This window comes from Dasypus novemcinctus, chromosome 3 (assembly GCF_030445035.2).
Source record: "Dasypus novemcinctus isolate mDasNov1 chromosome 3, mDasNov1.1.hap2, whole genome shotgun sequence".
NCBI classification, from domain to species: domain Eukaryota; kingdom Metazoa; phylum Chordata; class Mammalia; order Cingulata; family Dasypodidae; genus Dasypus; species Dasypus novemcinctus.
In genome coordinates, this window is record NC_080675.1 from 36,937,967 (window position 1) to 36,963,159 (window position 25,193).

Here is a 25,193-nt window from a genome sequence, read left to right on the forward strand (position 1 = left end):
TAAAGGACTGAGGATTAATCATAAGATTATACAATATTACCCCTCCCCATACCTTATCATAATACCAACAAGGCTCTAGTTTAATAAATGGATTTCAGCTGAAAGAGCTGTAAGACTTTCTCTGAGAAAGTCTTTTAGGGAAGCCCAAAATCAAGACAGGAGACAAAAACAATGACACTAGAGGAATTTAAGCCTCTGCCACCTAAAACTACAGCAAACATTAAATATAGTACAACTCCTAACCAGATTAACATAAAATCTCACATTGAAGACCTATTTCAGTTCTTATTAACTGATACATCATTCTCAGCTTTCAACAAAAATTACCGAGCATTTCAAAAGGCCAGAAATAAAAAAATAATAAAAAAACAGTTTGAAGAGACAAAGCAATCATTACAATCAGACTTGGGTGTTACACGGATGTTGGAATTATCAGATAGGGAATTTAAAATAACTATTATTAATATGCTAAGGGCTTTAGCAGAAAAAGTTGACAACATGCAAGAACAGATGGTAAACATAAACAGAGAGATGGAAAACTTTAATAAAGAATAATAAGGAAATGCTAGAAATAAAAAACACTGCAACAGAAATAAAGGGTGCCTTTGATGGGCTCACAAGTAGATTGAACATGGCTAAGGAAAGAATCAGTGAGCTTGAAGATAGCTCACTAGGAACTTCCCAAAGTGAATGCAAAGAGAAAAAAGAATTAAAAAAAGAAAAAGAAAAGAAAAGAAAGCAGAAGGAAAAGAAAGACCAAAAGGAAAAGAAATATTTGAAATTATTAGTGGTCAAAAACTTTCCAAAATTGACACCAAAAAAAAAAAAACCACAAATAGGGGAGGAAGACACACACATCACTCATTATCTGCAGAGGAACAAGGATAAGAATTACAGTGACCTTCTCATCAGAAACAATGCAAGCAAGAAGAAGTAGAGTGAAATATCAAAATGTTCAAAGAAAAAAGCCATGAACCTAGAATTCTACATCCACTATGATAATCCATCAAAAGTGAAGGAGAAGGAATAAAATAGCCCAGCAGACATGCCCTATAAGAAATGTTAAGACTTCTTCTTCAGAGAGAAGGAAAATGACATAGGTTAGAAACTCATATTTTTATCAAGATAGAACGTACATCAGAGAAAGAATAAATAATGTTAAAATAAAATATTTTATTTTTATTATTCTTAATGGATCTAAAAGAAAGAGTTGGGTCATTTTGAACAATGTTTGTAAAACAGAAAACAATATTTCAAAAGGACTATTACGTCAATGCCTCTTTATCCTAACATAGACCCTTCAATTAGCCTTTGACAACCAACTAACCTAACTAGGGTCTGCCACCCATTTTGGTATGGACCACAAACTAGTTAATATTTTTATGTTTATAAATGGTTGGGAAAAAAGTCCAAAGAAGAATATTTCAAGACACATGAAAATGATATGAAATCTAAGTTTATATGTCCACAAATAAAGTTCTATAAATAATTTTTCTTCTGCTTCTTATCTATGACTGCTTTTGCACTACCTCAGCAAAGTTGAGTAGTTGTAACAGAGACCATGTGGCTCATAAAGCTTTAAATATTTACTATTTTGTCCTTTATAGAAAAGTGTTTCCTGTGCCCTGAATAAGGCTAATAACCTTAATTTTAGAGGATTAAATTGAAGCCTGCAGAGATCAAGTCATAGACTAATGTCACCTTGTTGGTTAATGATAAAACTTGCATTTGAACTTGGATCTTGAGATCCCAAATGTATTTCCTCTCATGTGAGGGGATTTAGGTTTTGAAAGTATGAGTTCTAAGATTATGATTTGTAATACTATTCACTGAAGGGAATGCAGAAGTAGCATCTTATTATTCTCCTATTTCGCATGAAAGATTATGTGACTGCTAGAAAAGAAGTAGGAGTGACAGAAAAAGCTTTACTGATTTTTATACACAGAAGTGAATGACTAAGAGATGCAGAGGATGGCATGTTCCCAGGGGACCCAAAAAAAGACAAGTACTCCTATTGGCTTTTTTAAAGAGTGTCAGTTTTATTCCTTGGGACTTCGTTGTTTTCTTGCTTTTTTCTAAAGAATGGGTAAAATTAGTATGTTTATATCCTAAAACTGGGCATTTAAATATAATATAGGGCACATCTCTTTTATGATTCCCCATAATGCATATGCTTGGAGCAGCAATAGTAGGCTTTTCCTCTTCTGGGAACAGAAAAACTTCATAAAACTTCTTAAATCTCACCAACCAGAAATAATGTGGGTTAAAGAAACAACAATTGAATAAGTTCCTGTGGGTTTGTTTTTACAGTTTTACTCATATCATGTACTTGTACATTTAGAATGCTCCCCTTCCTACAATGATGAGCTGGCTTGTAACAGACTGATACTCAAGAACAACTAGAAAAGCTGGATAAAACCTAAAAAACAGAGTTCCCAAGGCAGCAGGACATTTTGGAACCAAAATCCAAGAGAAAAGGGAAAAGTACAGACATGAGCCTGAAATTCCATGCACCTACTGCTTTAAGGTATTTAATCAAATTTGACATCTATTCGTGAAAATACTCTTCACAATTTTTGAATGTAAGGAAACTTGCTTAATCTGATAAAGGATATATACAAAACTTAACAAACATAATACTTAACAAGAAAGTGAAAACCTTCCCAATATTAGAATGAGATAAGGATGCCCACTATCACCACTTCTATTCACCATTATATTGGCAGTCTTGGCCAATGCAATAAGGCAAGAAAAAAAAATAGAAGGCACAATGATCAGAAAGATAGAAGTACAAACTCTTTTGTAAGTAATGTGATTGTGCATATGAAAAATCCATAATAATCTACACAGAAATATTAAAATTAATTGGTGAATTTAGCAGAGTCACTGAATACAAGGTCATTATATAAAAAGTAATTGTATTTCTATATACCAGGAACAAATATTCTTTTTAAAGATTTCATTTATAATAATGCCAAATAAATTCAAATACTAGGAATATATGTAAGGAAAGATATGCAATACCTTTACAATTTAGAGAGTTACAAAACATTAAGAGAAATGAAAGAGCTAAAAAAATGGAGTTCTATACCCTATTAATGGACTGAAATAGTTAACACTGTAAGGCTATTCATTCATTCATCCCAACTTAATCTAGAGTTTTAATGTAATCACAATCAAAATCCAATCAAAATATGGTCCTAAAATTTATATGTTAATGGAATAGCTAAAAATAGCCAAGCTATTCTTAAATAAGAACAAAGCAGGAAGATGTACACTATTGTCTGAGCTTTTGCTGGACCCTAGAAAATTAGTTCTTAAGCTGACCCATTTCTCTGCATGTAAAACCTATTGTATGTAATTGGATAGACGCAGTTAAGGAAACTTTTGATTAGGTCACTTTAGTTAAGGGCCTTGATTAAATTCCAGGAACCAAGGTAGGTCTTAATCCTTTTACTGGAGTCTTATATAAACAGAGATGCAGAGAAAGACAGCCACTGCCATTTTTTCCTTGAGGCTGAGAGGGAGGCTAAGAGAAACCCTAGATGCTGAGAGAGAACCCAGAAACTGGAATTAGCAGAGCATCCTGAAGCCAGGAGAATGGGGAGATAAGCCTTGTGCCTGATAACCCACAGCTAAGCTAGGGGAGAAAGTGCACCTGAAGAGGAAGGCAAGGACCTCAGCAGAGACTGGCCTCCATTTTGCCTTTCCACATGGCAGGACTCCAGGATAATCAGCAGCCAACTTTGGTGAGAAAGCATTTCTGCTGATGCATTGATTTGGACATTTTCACAGCACCAGAAAGGTAAGCTTCTACTTTAATAAATCCCTATTGTAAAAGCCAAGCCAAATGTAAACCATAATGGAACCATGGTTACTAGCTATGTTTCAATATCTGTACCTCAGTTGCAGCAAATGTAACATCCACATGAAAAAAGATCATTGCAGGGGAAGGGAGAAAAGGGTTTGATATTGACTGTATGGGAGTTCCCTATATTCTATATGTAACTTTACTGTGACCCAAAAAATTTTTAAGACATAATTTAAAAAAAAAAAAAAGCACGTAGACACTGAGGAAGAAATGGAAAAGATTGCCTTGCCACTGTACATACAAGGCAACACCTATTACAGTGATGAAAGGCAAAACGTCAAAAAATTATGATATTTTTCATTTTTTTAATACCCCAATTTATTTTTCACTTTATTTTAGTTTTTCTAAATTATTATACCTTCCATTTCTAATCTTTAAACCTATCACTACCATTTCATTTTGCTATTAATTGAATTTGGCAATATATTAGACTTCATTTTTTAAGAAGTTTTGGATCAGAGATGGGTTCAACAATGGCAGGAGAGGAGCACTGATGTGGGTATCATTGATGGGGGATGCCCAAGCTGGGGAGGGAGTTCTCCAGGGCATGCATATAGGGTATATAGATATGTTTGGATGTTTGTTAGGTACTGACATAGGTGGTAGAGTTTCACATGACAACTGAGGGAGTGCTGAGTTCCCATTCCAGGAAACTCTGTCGCACTTTTCAATGGAGCAGCAAAAACCCCCAAGTACAAGGGCAAAGACCAATGAAGAAGGATGGTCCAATGATGAGCCCTTGATACTGATGACTATACTTATGAGCCTGTGTGCCTGAAATTTCAACTAGGGGTAGAGCTGCAGGGTGCCTAAGAGTTACCTCCTAAGAGCTTCCGTGTTGCTCAAATGTGCACTCTCTAAGACAAACTCAGTATATAAATGCTTTATCTTTCCCCCAGCATGGGACAAGACTCCCGGGGATGGACCTCCTTGGTTCTGAGGGATTACTACAAGCACTAGCTGGTGATGCAACTAGAAAAAGACCTTGGAAAAAAGGAGGCAATGGTAAAGCAAATGAGTTTTACGGCCAAGAGACTTCAAAATGAGTCAGGAGGTCATCAGAGGGGTTGCACTTACACATGTCTCAGCAGGATCTCAGAGACAACCAAAGTATGTACAACCCCAGGTAGTGGTACTCCTGAGGATTATGGAAATATCCAGGTCCCACAGTCATGACAGATGGTTCTGGAGTTCAGTGTCTTGCCAGTGGACCCGACTTTGGAACTTGTGCTCCTGAGTGTGATGGAGTTGGACTCTGATGTGACCCCTCTACACATGCATATTCTGTCACTTTTATTGAACCTGTGGTTGGCGCTTGAGTTGGAGTATATTCAGGAGACTTGAATCTCTGGACTGTCCATGTGCCAGCTGGGCCCTGAGCCTCAGCAGAGTTGCAATACCTGCTTTCCAGTTCGTTGGACTTACCCAGGTCAGCTAACAGGGAGGTGAGGATGGTCAACCACCATACAAGGGAACCCGAGAGTGCCTACAACTGCAAGCAGGAGAATCCCATTCATCAGCCATGTGGGATCTAAGCCCCCTCTCAATTAAGAGGTGGAGTGGACATCACCATCCCAGTGTCTTCAGGATGGAGGGATAAAATACGGTTAGAGTAGACTTACTGGTATTCTACTATAGAAATATTGTGACTCTAGCAATGGAAGAAATTATGCCATTGATGTGGAGACAGTGGCTATGGGGTTGCTGAAGGCAGGGAGAGGGAAAAAGAGTTGGATATTAGGGCATTTTTGGGACTTGGAGTCGTCCTCAATGAAGTTGCAGGGACAGATGCAGAATACTATATATCCCACCATAGTCCACTGAATGGACAAGAAGAGAGTGTAAACTACAACATAAGCTATAATTCATGCTGTGTAGCAATGCTCCAAAATGTACTCATCAAATGCAATGAATGTACCACACTAATGAAAGAAATTGTCGATGTGGGAGGAGTAGGGGGTGTGGGGAGTGGAGTATATGGGAACCTCTTATACTTTTTAGCGTAACATTATGTGTGATCCATGTATCTTTAAAAACAAAAGATAATAATAATTAAAAATTATTTTTAAAAAGTAAACCCATTTCTAGTATTTTGCTCCCAGCTTTAGCAAACTAAAACTATGAAACTATAGTAATTAATACAGTGTGGTATCAATATAAGGATAAACAAATAGAATAATGAAATAGATAAGAAAGTATAGAAAAGGACCAACATATATGTGATTATCTAGTTTATGATGAAGGTGACATTTCAGAGCAGTGGAAAAGACTTCAATAAGTGGTTCTGGGTTAACTGGATATCCATATTCCTGACTTCTTTTTCATACCATACATAAAAACCATCCCCATATGATTCTTTTTTTTTTTAATTGACTTTGTAATAATATTACATTAAAAATATATATGTGAGGTCCCATTCAACCCCACCCCCCCACCCCACCTCTCCCCCCCCCCCCGCAGCAACACTCCCTCCCATCATCATGACACATCCATTGGATTTGGTAAGTACATCTTTGGGCACCTCTGCACCTCATAGTCAATGGTCCACATCATGGCCCATACTCTCCCCCATTCCATCCAGTGGGCCCTGTGAGGATATACAATGTCCGGTGATTGCCTCTGAAGCACCATCCAGGGCAGCTCCATGTCCCAAAGACGCCTCCACCTCTCATCTCTTCCTGCCTTTCCCCATACCCATCAGCCACCATGTCCACTTTTCCCAATCCAATGCCACCTCTTCTATGTGGACATTGGATTGGTTGTGCCCATCCCATATGATTCTTTATCTAAAAATCAAAAATAAAACAATAAGGCTTATATAAATTAAAATAGGAGACTAGCTTTATGAACATAGGGTAGATAAAAATTTCTTAAGCAAGCACAGAAAATAATCATCATAATGGAAGAGATTGAAAACTTGGCTTACATTTAAAATAAGATCTTCTATTCATTAAAGAGAGTCAAAAGGCAAGCCACAGAGTGGGAATAGATATTTAAAATATGTATATAGGCTATAAAATGTTTCTCTTCAGAATTCATTTAAAAAAGAAAACTTGTACAAATCAATAAGAAAAAATAGATAATCCATAAAGAAAGCTAGGCAATAGGGCAATAGATTTGAACAGGTACTATACAACAGATGAACTACAAGTGGGAAAAAAAAAAGTATTAAAAAGGTACACCATCATTAGTCATCAGGGAAAGACCAATTGAAACCACAATGAGACACTACTATACACTTACCAGAATGGCTACAATTCAAGTATTGGTAAGGATATGGAGAAACTGAAACATTCACAAACTACTAAGAGGAGTATAAATTTGCACGAGCACTTAGGCAAACTCTTTTAAGGACCTCCTAAGGCTGAACATATGCCTACCCTATGATCAGGCAATCCACTCATAGTGTATACCAAATAGAAATGCAGTCATATGTGCACCAAAACATTCAGGCAAGAATGTTCATAGCAGCATTTTTCATACTTGCCCTAGTCAAAAAAATATCCCAAATGTTCATCAAAAGTAGATGAATAAATACATGATGGAATATTCATATGGTGGAATGCTATTCAACTATAAGAATGAATTAACTACTGTTACACATCACAACATGGATGAAGCTCTCAAACAATGTTGAGGATAAGAAATCAGAAAGAAAAAGAATACTCACATACATCAGATTTCATTTATTTCATATATGTCAAAAATGACAACTCTATTGGGTTAGAATCAGGAGAGTAATTACCACTGGGGAAAGGGGAATGTGCAGTTACTAGGAAGGTGTATGAGGTAGTTTCTGGGGGACTGGTTATGGTCTATTTCTTAATCTGGAAGAAGTAACATGGATGTGTTTATTGTGTAAAAATTCATTGAGCAATGAGTGTGTACTTTTCTACATATACGTTATACTTCAGTAGGACTGACTGCATATTTTAAAAAGAATGGTGCAAATAAATGCACATCTGGGAGAAGGACACAGGATCTCACATTCTCACGGTGACACGAGCTGTCTCATGTTCAGGGATGCAAAGAGTGATAGGATTTCAGGGATATGGTTGCTGATTTGGTGAAGAAGCCAGAGGTTGTGTCTGCCACCCCTACATTTACTCAACCCTATGTGTGTGCAGCAGGCATAGGTAAGGAGCAATAATCACTGAAAGACAGATCTGGGAGAGAAGTGGAAGAGATTAAAAACATAGAACTAAAGGAAAGTCTCACACGATCCAAAAGCTTAATTCTGCATAACTAAGGACTTACAAGTCTTTCAAAATATTTCACAACTTCCAAGAGTGGCTGAAATACTCTACATCTGTTCATAATGACTTCCTACTACCTAGCAAATAAAATCCAAACTCCTTTAACCAGTTAACGATTGAGACAGTTACTGTTTCTGGTTACCCAGTATATTTTTTTCTCTAAATTGTTTCTTCTGGTAACAAAGGATGATCCTGCAAACTGCCCTGGCCAGAGTAAGCCTTATTACTGGACACATTGACTGGGCCAAGTTGGACAAGTGATTGACCAGAAACCAAATCTGAACCTGCCCTGAGGCTGAGAAAAGGACACTGGAAGAAATAAGATCCCTTCTTTATGTGGTGACTGTGCTGAAAGGATGTAAAGATGGGGGTATTTCTCTAGGGGCACAGAAGAATGAAGAAGTCAAGAATGTGACAATATCATTTAAGTCCCTGGATCCAGCCATACCTGACTTACCAGACGCATGCGCCAGATAAATTCCCTTTGGCTTGGGTTGGTTTGATTCTTGCTTGAGTTCAGTTGGGTTTTTCTTGTCTATATCCAAAAGAGCCCTGAATAATCATCACCATCACTATCACCATCATCATCAGCAAATGTATATGTGGCATTCAAGCCCCTCCATAGACCAGCCCAATTTGCATTTCTGGTCTCCTCTATCACTGGTCATCTTTACAGAACCAATAACACGGTCAATCTAACCCGCAGGAAATTTTCCCCAACAAGAATATCCAAAAAGCAAAGTTCAGCTTTAACTAGTCTACTTTCAAATACCCTTTTGATAACCAACTAGTCATTGTGGTTAAAGATAATTTTATTTTAAAAGATATGAAATTGGGGATTAAAAACAGATTTTTTAAAGGGAGGTTATAAGGCAGATGGCAGGCAGAAGAAGCAGTTTTTGCAGTGGAGCTTTTGAAAGCTTAAGGAAGCCAAATAAACGAAAGCCTGGAGTTGACAGCATATGCTAAAGCATGACATGAAGCTTAATACCCCATGCGTGGGGTGAGATATCTGAGCAGTAAATTAAAGTTTATCCCATGATTTATCCACTTTACCCTTTCTGAGCTACAGGAAGTTTCAGGAGTCCATGGTCAACCTCTCTCATTCTGAACATCTGAAAGGTATTGAACATTTAGACAGAAAGCATGACACAGTGGGTGGGGGGACACCCATTTGCCTGGAGATTGTGCATTAATGCAAAACTATTTACAAGCATTTCACTGCAGGGGAGCAATATTCTGGGTTCACTGTGGTACACCTGCGATTACCACCGTAAGGTGAGTAAAATGTCACTCACAGCCTACTTATTCTCTAATGTATTTTCAGTAAACATGACAAATATTTATTAAACAGTTTCACTTACAATGTACAATGTAGAGTTTCCCAAACCTTGCTTTCTCTTCAAGTTCATCAACGTGGACTTCTCTTTTCAGAAAAGTTTGTAAGGACCTGATCCTTGATAGGACAGTAGTATTCTTTGCACACTCCATGCACTATATCACCTCTGTCCCTTTACCTCTGATGAAACCCCTCAAGCACACCCTTGCCATCCCAGGCCCCAAATCCATTGGTCCTCCAAGGTCCAATTCATCCACATACCCTCATCAATGAAATCCTTTAGTGGGATGTAAACCCTACCCTTCCAGTTATACACGCCTTTCTCACCGTGGCTATTTCTCCATCTTTTCCTCCCACAAAACTTGAAGCATCTTTAACACAGAAGCCACATCTGATTATATCGTCTCAGCCACAGTGCCTGGAAAAGGGTCTCTGGTGGTAGGATTTACCCCCCAGAGGTGAACAAGCCAGGCAGGGAGCAGGCAGGAGCAGCAGAGACCTTATACCAAGGGTGACCAGGACTGGAGTAGGAAACTAGCCCCCTCTCCATTCACCCACCAGCCCTTACTCAACCAGAAAGTTCCAGGAACACTCTTTCAGTAATGCCCTTGAAGCAATCACAATTTCTCAAGCTTATTCTGCAACTGGGGAAACTATAGATCAATAGCATTAAGCTGCTTTGTCTAATGTCACATATCCCAAGCTTCAGGCAGAAACCAGCTGCCAAGTCCCGAAACTACTTGCTATTCTAAAAGTTAAAGTACCTTCTCCTATTTTTTTTTTTAAAAACTAAAATAAAATCAATAAATTTATTCTTTGTGAATGCATCCTTTCCATTTTGACCGGCTGCTGAATCAATCTTTGTATGAAGATGTATGGTCAGCAAAATCATAAAATGGCATCTTCCTGCTTGGTTTGGAAACTGAACACAGGAGCACTGACATTGCACTTTAAAGGAAAAACACATTGGACATTTTTAAAAGTTATTGCTGTCTAGAGAGGTCACAAACGCATAAAACAGAGCCAGCTCAAACAAGTGTTTAGTTTATTGGTATTAGTTGCTTATAACCGAAAATTGGGTTACAAATATGGCAACAGCTGGTTCCTTTGAGCAGCACATACCCTCTTCACTTCAACAGAGTCCTCCTCTGTCTCTAGCTTTCATCCAATCCTGAGGTCCACCCCAAATGCCATTCATCATCACACATGGGTGACTGTTTTGCTTTTAGAAAATAGGAAAGTTATTTGGTACCCACATCTCTGTCAAAAATGTTTCAAGAAAAAAATGCACAGAAATGTATTTGTCTGAGAATAGAAACTTGATGTAAGTTTAACACACATACATAGCATGTTTATGATGAAAACAAATATAACTCATATCACCATTGGAAAAGACACCTCACCTGCTTCATTCATTTACATTACCCAGTTGGTACTCTAAGTGTTGGAGGGTGCCACCTATTTTTTCAGACCTCCTCATTCCTTCATTCATTCCACAAATAGTTCTGAAGCAATTACTATGAACCAGACTCTGTGACAGATGCCGAGGCTACAACAGGGAATAAAACAGAGTCCCTACTCTCATAGATGCAAACAGACAATGTATAGATAAATACATACAGCTCAATGTCATGGTGGTAAGGCCATAAAGAAATCTAGAGCAGGTAAGGGAATAAAGAGGCATGGGTAGCAGGAGGGGTTACTATCTTAGATATGATGTCCTGGGACAGCCTTTGAAGATGCAGATTTTGTATTAGCTCTTCCTCTGAAAGCAAACATGTTTAATAACCAATTGTTATTAACATCCCTCCTCTGGAAATCTCTCCTTTATCCCTCTCTTTACCTATGAAATTTCAACCTATTTCCCAAGACCTGTCTCTTCCAGATCTGATTACACAATTGTCCTTGAGCTGAACTGGACTTCATCACTGTCTTCATCATTTATTTGCCACCTAATCTCACTTATAAAATCATTTGCATTCCTTTTCTAACTTGTCACTTAACATCCTTTATTGTCAATTTGTTGTTTATTTCTATCACCTCTCCAGGACCACTGAAATTATCCCAAGAGCACATCTGGTTTATGCCCCATAACACCTTGTGATGTAACAGAAGGACCCAAGACTCAGGACTCAGTTAAGATCTGAGTTTAAATCTTGGATTCTCCACTCAATAAATATCTGACAAACAAAAGTGGCTGAACCTCTTTTATCAGCTTCCTCATCTGTAAAATGTAGGTAAGACATCCTAACTCCTCAGAAAGTATTTTGATCTACAAAAAGCTTTACAAATGTTGATTGTTATTTGGCAATATCAGATTATTTCTATACCACAGATTCACAAAGAACTTTGTAGGCTGGGCAGCTTCTCATTTAAGCAACCAATTTTTTTCAAAGCATTTACTATGTGTGTAAAGTTATGGTCAAAAAACAAAAACCAAAATAAACCACAGCCTGGGGAGAAAAACATTAATGTATAATTACAAACTAGGATGAAGGTCTCACTACATCCTGCATTCCAGGTGATCTGGCCAACTGAAATCAAGCAAGCAATGACAGTGAGGGTTAAAACCATTTGTACCTGCCGTCTATACCCCTACCTGTCCATGCATCCACACTTGTACCAGTCCATGCATCTGGGCCCTACTAGTTCATACACCTCTTCCCTGAGTAGTCCATGCATTGTGCCCCTATCAGTCCACGATCCATGGTCCTACCAGTCCACATATCCGTGCCCCTACCAGTCCATGCAGTAACACCCCTACCAGTCCATGTACCTGTGCCCCTACCAGTCCATGCAGTAATACCCCTAAGAGTCCACATATCCGTGCCCAAACCAGCCTAGGCATCCAAACCCACAGCAGTCCATGCATCTGGGTCCTACTTGTCCATACATCTCTGCCCCTATCAGTCCATGCATCCACACCTGTACCAGTCCATACATCAGCTCCTCTGCCAGTCTATCCTTCCTTCCATTCACCCTACCCAGAGATTTCTCCCTACAAGTCAGTAACTCAGCAAACAATTACCAAGATCCTACCAGATGCCCAGCACTATGGCGGATACTAAGGAAAAGCACAACATGGCCTTGCTTTCGGTGTGGTTCACAATCTGGCACAAAAAATACCAGTGTAGCAGCGGTCTCCTACTTTTTCATTCACTACCTGCTGGTGATTAATGGGCTTTAGGCTTAAGGTAACAAAGAACCCTTTGGCTACTACAGAGCTGATAAGCCCCACTCCACCTTTTCCCACTTTGATATCTAGGCCACTTGCTTTCTATAAGTTTCCTCAAATCCCAATGTTATAACTTTGGACCTGGATTCACAAAGGGACTGAGGAAACCCTGAAATGCTAGACTGATATAGCAAGTCCTCAGGATCAGAAAAGAAGAAAACCATGACCCTAAAATATTTCCCAACAAACTCATTAATTAATATTATTAGAAAATAGAGACTGCACTGCAGCAGCTCCATCATCTCATGTTACTAAGTCTGCAATTCCCAGGACTGAATACATGTTTCTATTTTCTCCTCACAGTCACACAGACTCAAGTGGTATATTTGTTATTCCTATTTTACATATGAGGAAATTGAGGTTCAGGAATACAGTTAAGAGGGTTATTAAATCCTGATGTGCTATTTTAAGGTCACCAAAAACAGTTCTCTGGGCTAAGGCTTAGGAGTGAGATGCAGTGCCCCCAGATACTTCCACGGGGCTCCACCACTTGTTGACACTCATGCAGGAGATGCTCCTTCCAGAAGCCTTTGTGTAAGGTGGGTTTCCATTTGTGTTAAAAAAAAAAAAATAGCCCCTTGGGTAGGGCAGACAATAGTGAATAAGGAAATACTACCATGCAAAAAAAATAAAGAGTGGCTTTTCCCTTTGATGGTTTTACCAAATTGTTTAGAAAAGTCAAGAGAGCTGATAGGTCCTCCAGCCTCCAGGACAATTCATTTTAATAGCCTCAGTTAAATGAGCATCTACTTTGTTCTTATTCAAATACATGTACTTTTTTAAAAAGTTTCCACACATTAAAAATGGATCTCCTCTGCATCCTATGTTTCTGACACCCAAGTAGAAAAACAGATTAATTTTCTATTCATAAAGGATATGATCACAAGTCCACGGGTATGTATTAGCCAGCTGAAATCTGCTAGTGTCAAATGCACTCACCTGATAAGGGTAGAGGGAAGTGGTGAAGAAGACACTTCTGTGTCGGGCAGGCCTGAATCTGATTTCTGGCACTGCCACTCACCAGCTTTGTGAATTGGTTTCTCTAAGTCTCAGTTTCCTTAGTCATAAATGAGGAATCAACCTCACAAAATAGTTGCGGGGCACTAATGACACAATGTGTTTCCTGGAACACCGGAAGTTCACAATAAATGATAGCTCTGCTTATCATTGAATGAAGAAGTCTTTCTGCTAAAGAAAAAAGCATACCAGGTGGCAGAGACAGCAAATCAGAGGAACTAGAGTTCTGATTTTAAAAAGAATTCTTTCTACATAACTATGTAATCAGAGAAGGAAAGATGAGGGAGGTGGTGATCATCCAGCTACAGGTGAGAAGAAAGTTCTCCAGCGTAGCTCTTGATCAAACTTACCAATTGGCCTGAGGTATGAATGACATTTACCATCTTCATCCTTTTTCTGTTTTGTTTGGTATAGGCCACTACCTGCTACTTTTGTAATGGGAGTATTTAACAGTGACCGTGCCCCTCTTTTTGGTCTCAGAGAAACATAAGGAAAGCATTCAATAAGCTTCGTGGTTTGTAACATCTCAAATAGGTTTTCAGAGTTGTTATTTAATGTAATTCATCAGGTTTAATGTTCGTTTTAACCATCGAAGTTTACGTATTTTTGTTTTCCTTGCAGTTTGAGGTTTCATGACTTGCTATTACTTTTATTACAAACTTAATGGTTCCAAATTCTGTTTTGAGTCTCTCTTTTATCTTGACTCCTTGAGAAAGATTTTCCCCCATGGAAAAAAAAACTGATATTGATTCAACCACTTACTGGGGACTTACTGGCAGGTATACTGCTGGGCACTGGGTAGATGGAAACAAAGAAAAGTGAAACGGGGTTTCTGCCTGCAAGATGCTTAAATCTAGTTGTTAGTGTAATTCCCAGACCAGCAGCTTCAGCACCATCTGGAGACTTGTTAGAACTGCAGATTCTCAGACCCCACCCTGGGTGAATGGAGTCAGAAACTTGTGGAGGTGGGGGCAGCAGCCTGGATTTGTACCAGCACTCTGTAAACAAAGACCTTCCTCCTCAAATGAGAAAACAGCAAATATGTTGTTAGCACATTGAGCTAAACCTAAAAGTCTCATTTGTCCTTCAAGGAAACGGGCCCAGAGGCTTCAGCTCACTCCAAGACCATATGATGAGTTGGTGGAAAAACTGAAACCAGAACTCCGGCATTTAGCCCCCGTATGACCAATGTTCTTTCTACTCCTATTCTGATGCTTTAATCCTTAAATCTGATGGGAGGCCCCAGATATTACTGGCCTGTAGTGACAATCTCGGTTTTAAAAGAATACAGAGAAACGGAAAATCTATCCCTGAAAATAAGGACCACTCACAAAAATTAAAATCTGACCTATCAAAACCATCCAGGAAACCAGCAGTAATTTCCAAAACTTTTAACACATGTCTAAGTTCTACTTACAACATTTGAAATTTTGGAGTGGGTAGGAGGATAAAAATACAATGAATGATGTGATTAGGTTAAAGTCTGAAAGAATATACAGTATGCAGACATGTTCACAGCGGTTCACCCTAGGTGGAGGCATTACAAATAATCTTTCTTTTTCCCTTTGTATTTTCCTGAAATTTTCCCAATGGCTACATATTACTTTTGTAACCTGAAACAAACAAACAAAAAAAGTAGAACTGTCATTTAAAATGTTACATACATATCACTCTACATGGAAGTTTATTTTGTAATTCTATTTCTTTCCATGTAACAGGATAGTGTGTATATAGTAATTATTTATATCATGCCATATGTTACAATGAAGTTGAAATTCAGTAGATATATTCATTCTGGCTGGCTCAGAAAATGAAGAGGTTAAATGCTTTCCTAGGTTCAAAGCACTATGAATTAAGACAAGCTAACAGTGGCACTAAAGGAGAAACTAAACCTAGTATTGAGATCTCAGAGAACATCCTTTTATTCCACTGGCATTGAAAAACATTTATGTGACACACATTTCCCTACTCATATCTCCCTGATGTTTAATCTGCGCACAGTATAGAATGTACAGCAATTCCTGGCAAAGTCTTAGGAGTTCAGGGTATAAATTGCCTGGGAAAAGATCAGACAGATAACTCAGAATGATTCTACTTTTGCATAAAATTTTGTCCCTATAGAAAACAAGGCATCCAAAATTAATGGCAAATGTCATTGTCCTAAATATTCTAAATGTTTTCTTCTTTCTCAAGAAATGTTTGCTCACTAAAAATATATATCTGTGTTGGACATCTTATTCTACAAATAAAAATAAAATAAAAAGGACTGTCATTTAAAGAGACATTTCTACTGCAAAAGCATTGTGGTAATTTCTCACTTGGTATGACGATTTGTTCTTCAGAGGAAAACTAGCATTGTTTTACTGCAACTCTCAGCAATAGAAAATCAGTGAACGTTAATTGAAGTTTCTTAAAGGAGCCAGGGAAGTAAAGAACCAATGTAATGAATATGGAAAAGGAAACACCAGTGACTACCCATTTCATCAAAACACCTCAAATAACTGATGTTGCTAGAATTTACAGACATTTTCAGGAAAGGGCAAGTAGTCGAGAATAGAAAATATATATATGAATGTATATATTATACATATATGTATATGTTCATAGTACATGGGATCACAATATTTACACAACTGTTTAGCTTGATGATAGTTCAGAGAACTTGACAGAAGGGATTTATCATCTTGCCTTTAGCGGCTCAATATCCCAGCTTTCTCCTACAAAGGCATCGAAGTCAAGTGTCTCTCATTCCTCTCCTTACTCTCATCCATGGGGTAGTCAATCAATCCCTCCCACTCCAAAATTATTAATAAGAAAAAAGGATAAAAAATATACAACTCAGAAAGTTTCCCTCCAAACCCCCAGTCACCACGCCATATAATACCCACCTAACTATGAAAATTGTTCTGCAAAAGGCTTGTCGCCAGCACATTACGCTGAACTTCGCAGGTTCCCTGCAGTCTTTTTTACAGACCACACACAAAAACTTGTAGCTCAGTTTCGAACTCTGTTCTGACACTTACAAGTCCAATTCCTATTCTTCCATCTCTCACCCCTCTGGAGACAAAAGGGTCCGATGTTAGGTTTTATCTAATCCTGCTTTTTTTTTTTCAGTTTTCTTTGGAACTGCTAAAGGGTATTGATTAGAAAACTACCTGCAGGTCCAGTTCCCAGGTTTTGCTACATGCTGAGGAAACAATTTCGAGTCAAAACGAGACCCCAAATCAATTCAATTTGTAGCACAGAAATGCCTCTCATCTCAAAAAGGAAGAAAGAAAACTTTCCTACTCCATGAAATTAATAAAAATGAAACACAGCAGATTTCATTCTGAACAAAATTAAATTTTCTGGGTCACTTCCCCTGTCTCACTGGGCCCCTGCTTACCCAGCCTAACAGTGACTGTAAACCCGGACCCTTTTCGCAACTAGTTTTGTGGCCCTCCTCCCAGGGTGAATACCTAGTTTCCTTTTCTCCCTCAGTTCCCAAATATTACAGCTCATCATCCGCTCCTGCCCTACACACCTCACCTGCGAAACTCGTTTTCTTCCAAAACGCAAATGGGCAAGAAAAAGTGAATGAATGTCTGCTTTTGAGTCAGAGCCGCCCTACCTGCGGTCACAAAGTAGGAAGACGGCAAATACCTAAACGGCACTTCCCCTCTGCCTGCAGGTTCCAGTGAGTGAGCGCTTTGCGCACACAAACCCAGGAGCGTGATTTCCACGCAGACCTGCACCCATCCCACACAAGTCCGCACGCCAGCTTGCCTAGCCACTTACGTAAGCTCGTGCCTCTACAGTCCCAACTGCAGACAGACAGACACATAGGCACCTGTCACGCATCTGAAATGGGCATGAACCCACACCCTAGAGATTAAATCAGCACACATAAAAGGGATGGTGGGGGATGTGGAGAGGGGAGGGAGGGCCGTTTTAAACCATCTTCCCCCCATTTGGTTCTTGCCCGTTTTTTGGTCACAACTGCAATTACCTTAGCAACCAAAGAATTGTCTCGACTCCCACTCCGGCTTCTTAGTTTCTCCTAAAGCCAAGCTTGCGCCAGGTTCATGATATGGCGAGGGCAGCCAGGGGAACGAGGGACCCGCAGCCTCTCGGGGCTGGAGGCGAAGTCTGGGTCCGTCTCGGCGCTGCTGTCCAACGTCTCGCCGCCTCTTCTCGAGTTTTCGTGGTGGCGAGCGCAGGAGCTCAGCGAGCGGAGAGCGAAGCCCGGGCCCGGGGAGGAAGCACGGCGGGTCGCATGGTGCCTAGGGCGCGGGGCGCTCGGGGTGTCTCCAGCGCGCGCCGGGCTCTCGGCGCTCCCGGACGCTCGCCCCTTGCCCGCCCCTCTGGGCTCGGGACCCGCGGGCTGCGCGGAGGCGGGTCCGCCCCCTCGGCGCGGAGCTCGCCCGACTGCCCGCTCCCGCAGTGTGGGAACCAGGCGCCGCGGGCGGAGCTCCCGCCGCCGAGCAGGGCCGAGCGCGAGGAGCTGCCCCAACTCGCGAAGCCGCTCAGCTCCGCGGCCCGCGAGCTGCAGCAGCGGCGCCCGCTGTCGGGTGCCGGGCGGAGCTGCAGCCCCGCGCCCCGCGCACCTGGGCGCCGGCACCTGGGACCCAACCCGCGCCGCGCAGGGAGGGACCCGGCGGCAAAGGAGGGGCCGAGGCACCTGAGCGCATCCCAAGGGCGCCGCCGCCCGGCTCACCTGTTCCCAGCGCAGGGGGAGGTGCAGACTGTGATTTGTCCGAGGAAGAGAAAACCTAGAAATTCCCGTCACTGTAACTGCCGGCGAGCAAAACTGCGTCTAGCTCAACCGCTCAAGTCATCTGGTGAATTCCGAGGGCTGGCGGCGTCGGAAACCACTGGCGTCAAGTTGGCTTAGGGATTCCTGGTCCCCGGTGGTTTGCTCTCTCTGACGTGTAGCTGGCGCCCTCTAAACTAAAACGGGCCACCGCGATCGTCAGCGATATTATTACTAACCTCCTTTTTATTTCTTCAACATTTACACCCCAGGCTGTATTTGCAGTGTTTTATAATTAGTCTTTTCTGGGACACTACGAAAGAACTTTCAAGAAAAATTAACTATTGAAATACTTTTGGGGGAAGAAGAAAAAAGTCTCAGGCAAAAAAGTAAGAAAATGTTGAACTGACAACATTCTTTAATGAAGTTCTGAAATTTGATGCTTAGTGAAAAAATAAAACAATAAGTCGAATCCAAATCTTTTCTTTTTTCCCTTGCCTCTTTCCTTCACTGTCCATTTACTTCCTTGACCTTCCTCCTAATCAATTAAGTGTAATTTTTTCCCATATTATTTTTATTTTTTATTTTTGTAGAAAGGATTGTGGGAAGATGGCAGAGCTGGCCCCTCCAAGATTAAGTCTCTCCACCAGAACAACGATTACACAGGCAGGAAATGTCTGAAACAACTATTTCGAAACTCCAGAGCCCGGTTAGAAGAATGTACAGCATCCAAGGAAGAGCAGGAGGAAGAGGCTCGTAAAGTACAGAAAAAACTAGTAAATTACTCTCTCTGCCTGACAGGGCCCTTCCGCACTCTCACAGCAGGCAGCAGTAGGGTAAGGGCCCTGTATAGTTTGCTGGTGACAGAAAGGGACACATAAATCCACTGACCCAAGATAAGGGGTGGCCGATGGCTGACCATGACTCTGAAGATGGCCATTGTTCCAGCTGGACCCAGACCAAGCCCTGAGGAGATTCAAAAGCACTAAGCTTCCTCAGAGCCACAGGGGACAATTTCAAGTCTACATTTGCTGGGTGGGTCCAAAAAGCAGTTTTGGGGAGCTGTAGGAGAAGCACCTGGCACCTTCCTAATGCCCTCCCCAGAGCAGTTTGGAGCTGGTCTGCACCCTGTTGTGAGTCTTTGGATTGTTCCTCCTGGGAAAGACTGACTTGGGAAGCTCTCTCAGTGTTATCCTCCCCCCTGCCCCTCCAATTTTCCCTCCTGAGGAAAGCAGCTTGAGACAACAAAGAAAGCAGTTTAAGAAACTATTGATGCGGATGCCCTGGGGCATAGGATCACCTACTTTGAACACCCCAAAGAGAGAGAAGGTCTGTCTCCTGGAAATAGAGGGGACATTCAAACTCCTGTAAACAGGGGGGAGCTCCAAAGCAACCAAAAAGCACGAGCCTAGGGCAAACAAGGTCCCAAAAAAAGACAGGGAGAACACTGCACTTTGCATTCAACTTGCTGGACTTAGCTGACAGGACAGCTGACACTCAAGAAAGCCTCTGTCATCTGTCGTATCACCAGCTGTTAACAAAATGAAGAAACAGAGATTTCCAGGAATAAACCCCAGAGTTAACATTTTAAAACATCAAAATGTGCAATGTGCATCAAAAGAGTACAGGGCAAACAAATAAGAAATGATGGCTCATACAAAGGAAGAGAGAAAAATTCAGAAAACGCCAACAAAGAAGACCAGACTGTGGACATGCTGGACAAATACTTTTTTTTCAACAGCAGATTGGAGCTGGCAGAAGAAAAAATAAAAGCAAACTCAAAGACAAGACAATTAAAATGAGTCAGACTGAGGAACAGAAAGAAAAAATAATTATAAAAAGTTAAAACATACGCTTGCCAAAAGTTGGGAACAACCCAGATATCCATCACCTGAAGAATGGATAAACAAACTGTAGTGTATTCACACAATGGAATGTTATGCAGCCGTAAGAAGAAATGAAGTAATGAAGCATATGACAACATGGATGAACCTGGAGGGCATTATGTTGAGCAAAGCAAGCCAGACACAAAAGGGAACTTCTGTAAGATTGTGTTACTAGGAACCAAATATATTGTGTAACATATTGTATGATTCAAAAAAAGTTTATATGTACCAAGTACATTTAATTGAGAAGTGTATGTTTTCATTCAACTGTGTTTTATTTTTTAATTATTGTTTACATTTTCAATTATTAAATATACAAAATAAAGTTTAAAAATGTAAAAAAAAAAAAAAAAGGAAAAAATAGTCTAAGAGATCACTGGGACACCATCAAGCATACCAATATAAGCATTGTGGGAGTCCCAAAAGGAGAAGAAAGAGGCAGAAGGAATATTCAAAGACATAATGACAGAAAACTTCCCAAACTTAGCAAAAGACATGAATATGCATATCCAAGAATCCCAGAGAACAACAAACAGGATAAACATGAATAAAAACACACCCTAGTATATATTCACCAAACTGTCGAATTCAAAGAACAATGAGAGAATTCAAAAGACTGCAAGAAAAAAACATGTTATGTACAAGGGAGTCCCAATTAGATTGCACCCCGATTTCTCATCAGAAACCATAGAGGCAAGAAGGCAGTGGGTGGAAATACTTGAAGTGCTGAAAGAAAACAACTACCAAATAAGATTTTATATCTGATGAGACTTTCTTTCGAAAACAAGGAACATTCTAAGATATCCCCAGACAAACAAAAGTTGAGCAACTCCATCACTTCTAGACATTGCCTATGAGCAATGCTAAAAGGAGTTCCTCAGAGTGAAAGGAAAGATACTAGACAGTAGTTCAAAGGGGCATAAAGAAATAAAGACCTGTGGTAAAGGTAACCATTTGGGTAATTATAAGGGCCAGTGCTATTGTATTGTATTTTTTGGTATGTAGCTCCATTCCTTACTTCCCACAGGTGCTAAAATTCAAATGTATTAAAAAGAAATGATAAAATCTATGGTTTTGGACTTACAACGTACAAAGATATAAATTGTAAAAGTACGAAAAAGGTGGGTGATGGAAAAGTGTATGTGTATGCTATTGAAATCAAGTTGGTATCAAACTAAATAGGATTTTTATATATTTAGGATGTTAAATTTTAAGCTCAGTGTAACCACAAGGAAAATATATGAAAAACATATCCAGATAGAAATGAGAAGGCACTTAATATGGCATAACACACAAAATCAAACAAATTTAAAAGTAAGCATTGATAGAAAAGCTGAGAGACAAAAAACAAATGAGATTTGCGAAATGGCAGAAATGCACTATCAGTTGTGACTTTATATGTACATGTATTAAACTCTCTAGTCAAAAGGCAGCGACTGGCAAAATGGATTAAAAAAAAAAAAAAAAAAAAAAAAGCATGACCGAACTATATGTTGTCCACAAGAAACTCACCTTAAATTCAAAGACACACATGAAAGTAAAAAGATGGAAAAATACATAGCATGCAAGCAGTAACCAAAAGAGCACTGAGGTAGGTATATTACACCCAAACCACAAGCAACAAAAGAAAAAATAGGTAAATGGGACCTTATCAAAATTAAAATTTTTGCACCTGAAAAGTCTTTACTGTGAAAGTAAAATGACAACTTATACAATGGGAGAAAATATTTGGAAACCACTTGTCCAATAAAGGTTTAATATCTAGAACATATAAAGAAATCCTTCAACCAGCAAGAAAAAGACAAACAACCCAATTTAAAAATGGGCAAAAGTCTTTAATAGATATCACTCCAAAGAAGATATACAAATAGCCAAAAAGCACATGAAAAGATGTTCAAAATCACTAGCCAGAAGAAAAATACAAATCAAAACCACAATGAGAAATCATTTGTAGCTGTTTGATATTATTGATGAATTCTAAAAAGAAATATTGGGTTATGTTTGTAAACTCATCTTTTCCTCTGGGCATGTTAGATTATGTTGGATTCATAGGTTTATTTTTCACTTAAGTAATTATGGAAACTCTTGTGCCAGTAGGGTGTTGAGTCCCTACCCTTTGGTGGGTGGGGACTCACAAATAAAAGACATGGCAAAGGACAGAGTTAAGGATTTTGATGTTGGAGTTAGATGATGAAGCCTTAAACTGGAGCCCTGGGAAGTAAGGTCACAGAGGAAACAGAAGCAAGCCCCAGGAAGAGAGAAACCCTGAGCCTGGAAAAAGAAGCCTGAGGAAGGGAGGCACCCAGGAAGCCTGAACCCTTGCAGATGTTGGCAGCCATCTTGCTCCAATAGGTGGAAATAGACTTTGGTGAGGGAAGTAACTTATGCTTTATGGCCTGGTATCTGTAAGCTTCTGACCCAAATAAATACCCTTTATAAAACACCAACCAATTTCTGGTATTTTGCATCAGCATCCCTTTGGCTGACTAATGCACCATTTCAGATCCACTAGAATGGCTACTATTTTTTTTTTTAATCACAAGTGTTGAAAAAGGTGGGGAGAAAGAGGAAAGTTCATTCATTGCTGGTGGGAATGTAAAATGGTGCAGCTGCTGCTGAAGACAGTTTGGCAGTTCCTTGAAAGTTAAGTGTAGAATTCCCATATGACCTGGCAATCCCACTTCTAGGTATATATCCCAAAGAAGTAAAAGCAAGGACTCAAAGAGATATTTGCACACAGATGTTCATAGCAACATTATTCACAATTGCCAAAAGATGGAAGAAAACCAAGTGTCTATCAATTTGTGAATGGATAAACAAAATGTGGTAATTCATACAATGGAATATTAGTCAGCCATAAAAAGGGACAAAGTAGTTGTACATGTGATAACATGGATGAACCTTGAAGACATCATGTTCAGAGAAATAAGCCAGACATGAGGACAAATATTGCGTGATCTACTAACACGAAATAGTTAGAATAAGCAAATTCATAGAATCAGGAAATAAACTAAAGGTTACCAGAGACAGGGGTAAGGATAGGGAATAATTTCCTAGGTTGCTTAAAGCAGATACCATGAAAGAGTTTGGCCTAAACAATGGTAATTTAATAGCTTATTGTTTGACACTGGAAAAATTTCCAAATCAAGGTATTATAAAGGCATCACCAAGGCGATGCTTTCTTCCTGAAGACTGGCTGCTATTGATCTTTGGCTCTTCTGCCACATGGCAAGGCACATGGCAGTATTTGCTGGGCTCTCCCTTCTCTTCCGAGTTAATTTGCTTTTGGCTTCTTGCTTCTGTGGCATTACATGTGCTCCTTCCCCGCTTCCCCCCTTTCTCTCTCTCTCTCTGTCTTCATTCCATTTATAAAGGGCTCCAGTAATAGGATTCAGTCCCATCCTCAATGAGTGGATCACACCTTAGCCGAAGAAGCCTCATCAAAAGATCTTGCCTACATGGGTTTATACCTACAGGAATAGATAAGATTAAAGAACATTTTTTTTCTGGGGTATATATAGCTTCAAACCACCACAGGTCTTAAGCTTAAAATTTGGAATGATGGAAATGTTTTAATAATTGATGGTAGTGATGGTTGCACAATATTGCAAACATAATTAACAGTATTGAAATAGATATCTGAATGTGGTTGAAAGGGGAAATGTTAGGCTGTATATATGGTGTGGTAGTTTGATATGGTTATGAATTCCAAAAAAAGATATTGGATTATGTTTGTAAACTGGTCTGTACATGGGCATGATTAAATTATGATTAGGGCTTTGATTAGGCCATGTCAGTAGGGTGTTGAGTCCTCACTCCTTGGTGGATGGGTTCACAGATAAAAGACATGACAAAGGACAATGTTGGAATTTTGAAGTAGGAGTTTTTGCTGTTGGAGTTATGATACTGGAGTCTTGAGCTGGAGACCTGGGAAGTAAGCACACAGAGGAGGTTGGTTGTGAGGAAAGGGAAGCAAGCCTGGGGAGAGAGGAAACCTGAGCCCAGAGAGAAACAAGGCCCAGGAGGAGAGGAACTCAGGAAGCCTGAACTCTGACAGACGTCAGCCACCCTCTTGCTCCAACATGGCAAAAGACTTTGGTGAGGGAAGTAACTTATGCATGATGGCCTGGTAACTATAAACTCCTAGCCCAAATAAATACCATTTATAAAAGCCAACAGATTACTGGTATTTTGCATCAGCACCCCTTTGGCTGACTAATACGTATGGTAACAGAATAAAGGCTTTAAAAAAATCCATGAAACTGCACTACACAGTGAGCCCTAAGTTAAACCAGTTAATAGTACAATTATAAAACTATCCTTTCAAAATATACCACACCAATACAATGTGTTAATAATAGGGTGATAGATGAAAATCCTATATTTTATGCATGATTGTTTTACAAACCCACAACATCTCTAACAAAAAGAATTTTTTAAAAAGAAGGTACAGTGGCCACAGGAGTTGCTGAGGGTGGGGAGAGAGAGTAAGAGGTGTGATAGGGGGCATTTTCGGGACTTGGAGTTGTCCTAAATGATATTGCAGGGTCAAATGCAGGACATTTTTTATATCCTGCCATAACCCACTGGATGGACTGGGGGAGAGTGTGAACACAATGTAAACTATGGTCCATGTGGTGTGGCAGTGCTCCAGGGTATATTCACCAAGGGCAATGAATGTGCCTTACTGATGAAAGGGGATGTTGATGTGGGAGGAATGGGGGGGAGGGGAGGAGTGGGGTAATGAGAACTTCTTATGTTTTTTAACATAACATTTTGTGTGATCTATTTATCTTTTATTTAAAAAAAAAGATAAATAGAACAAAAAACATACTTCTATCAAAAAAAACAAAAACA

At 39.7% G+C, this 25,193-nt stretch overlaps 1 protein-coding gene across 5 annotated transcripts in view; it reads right to left on the reverse strand.

The window, feature by feature from the left end:
• The window catches only part of RGS6 (regulator of G protein signaling 6), a 620,371-nt gene extending 601,722 nt beyond the window's left edge, over positions 1 to 18,649 (reverse strand). For 2 of the 5 annotated variants that reach the window (XM_012522723.4, XM_058293120.2), the window contains exon 1: positions 17,707 to 18,049. The gene's annotated coding sequence lies outside the window, so the exon portion shown is untranslated. Of the gene's footprint in view, positions 1 to 17,706; positions 18,184 to 18,414 lie in introns of those variants that run through there. The other 3 variants (XM_058293121.2, XM_004452000.5, XM_058293119.2) reach the window with 3 other exon arrangements.
• Positions 18,650 to 25,193: the final 6,544 nt, after the last annotated feature.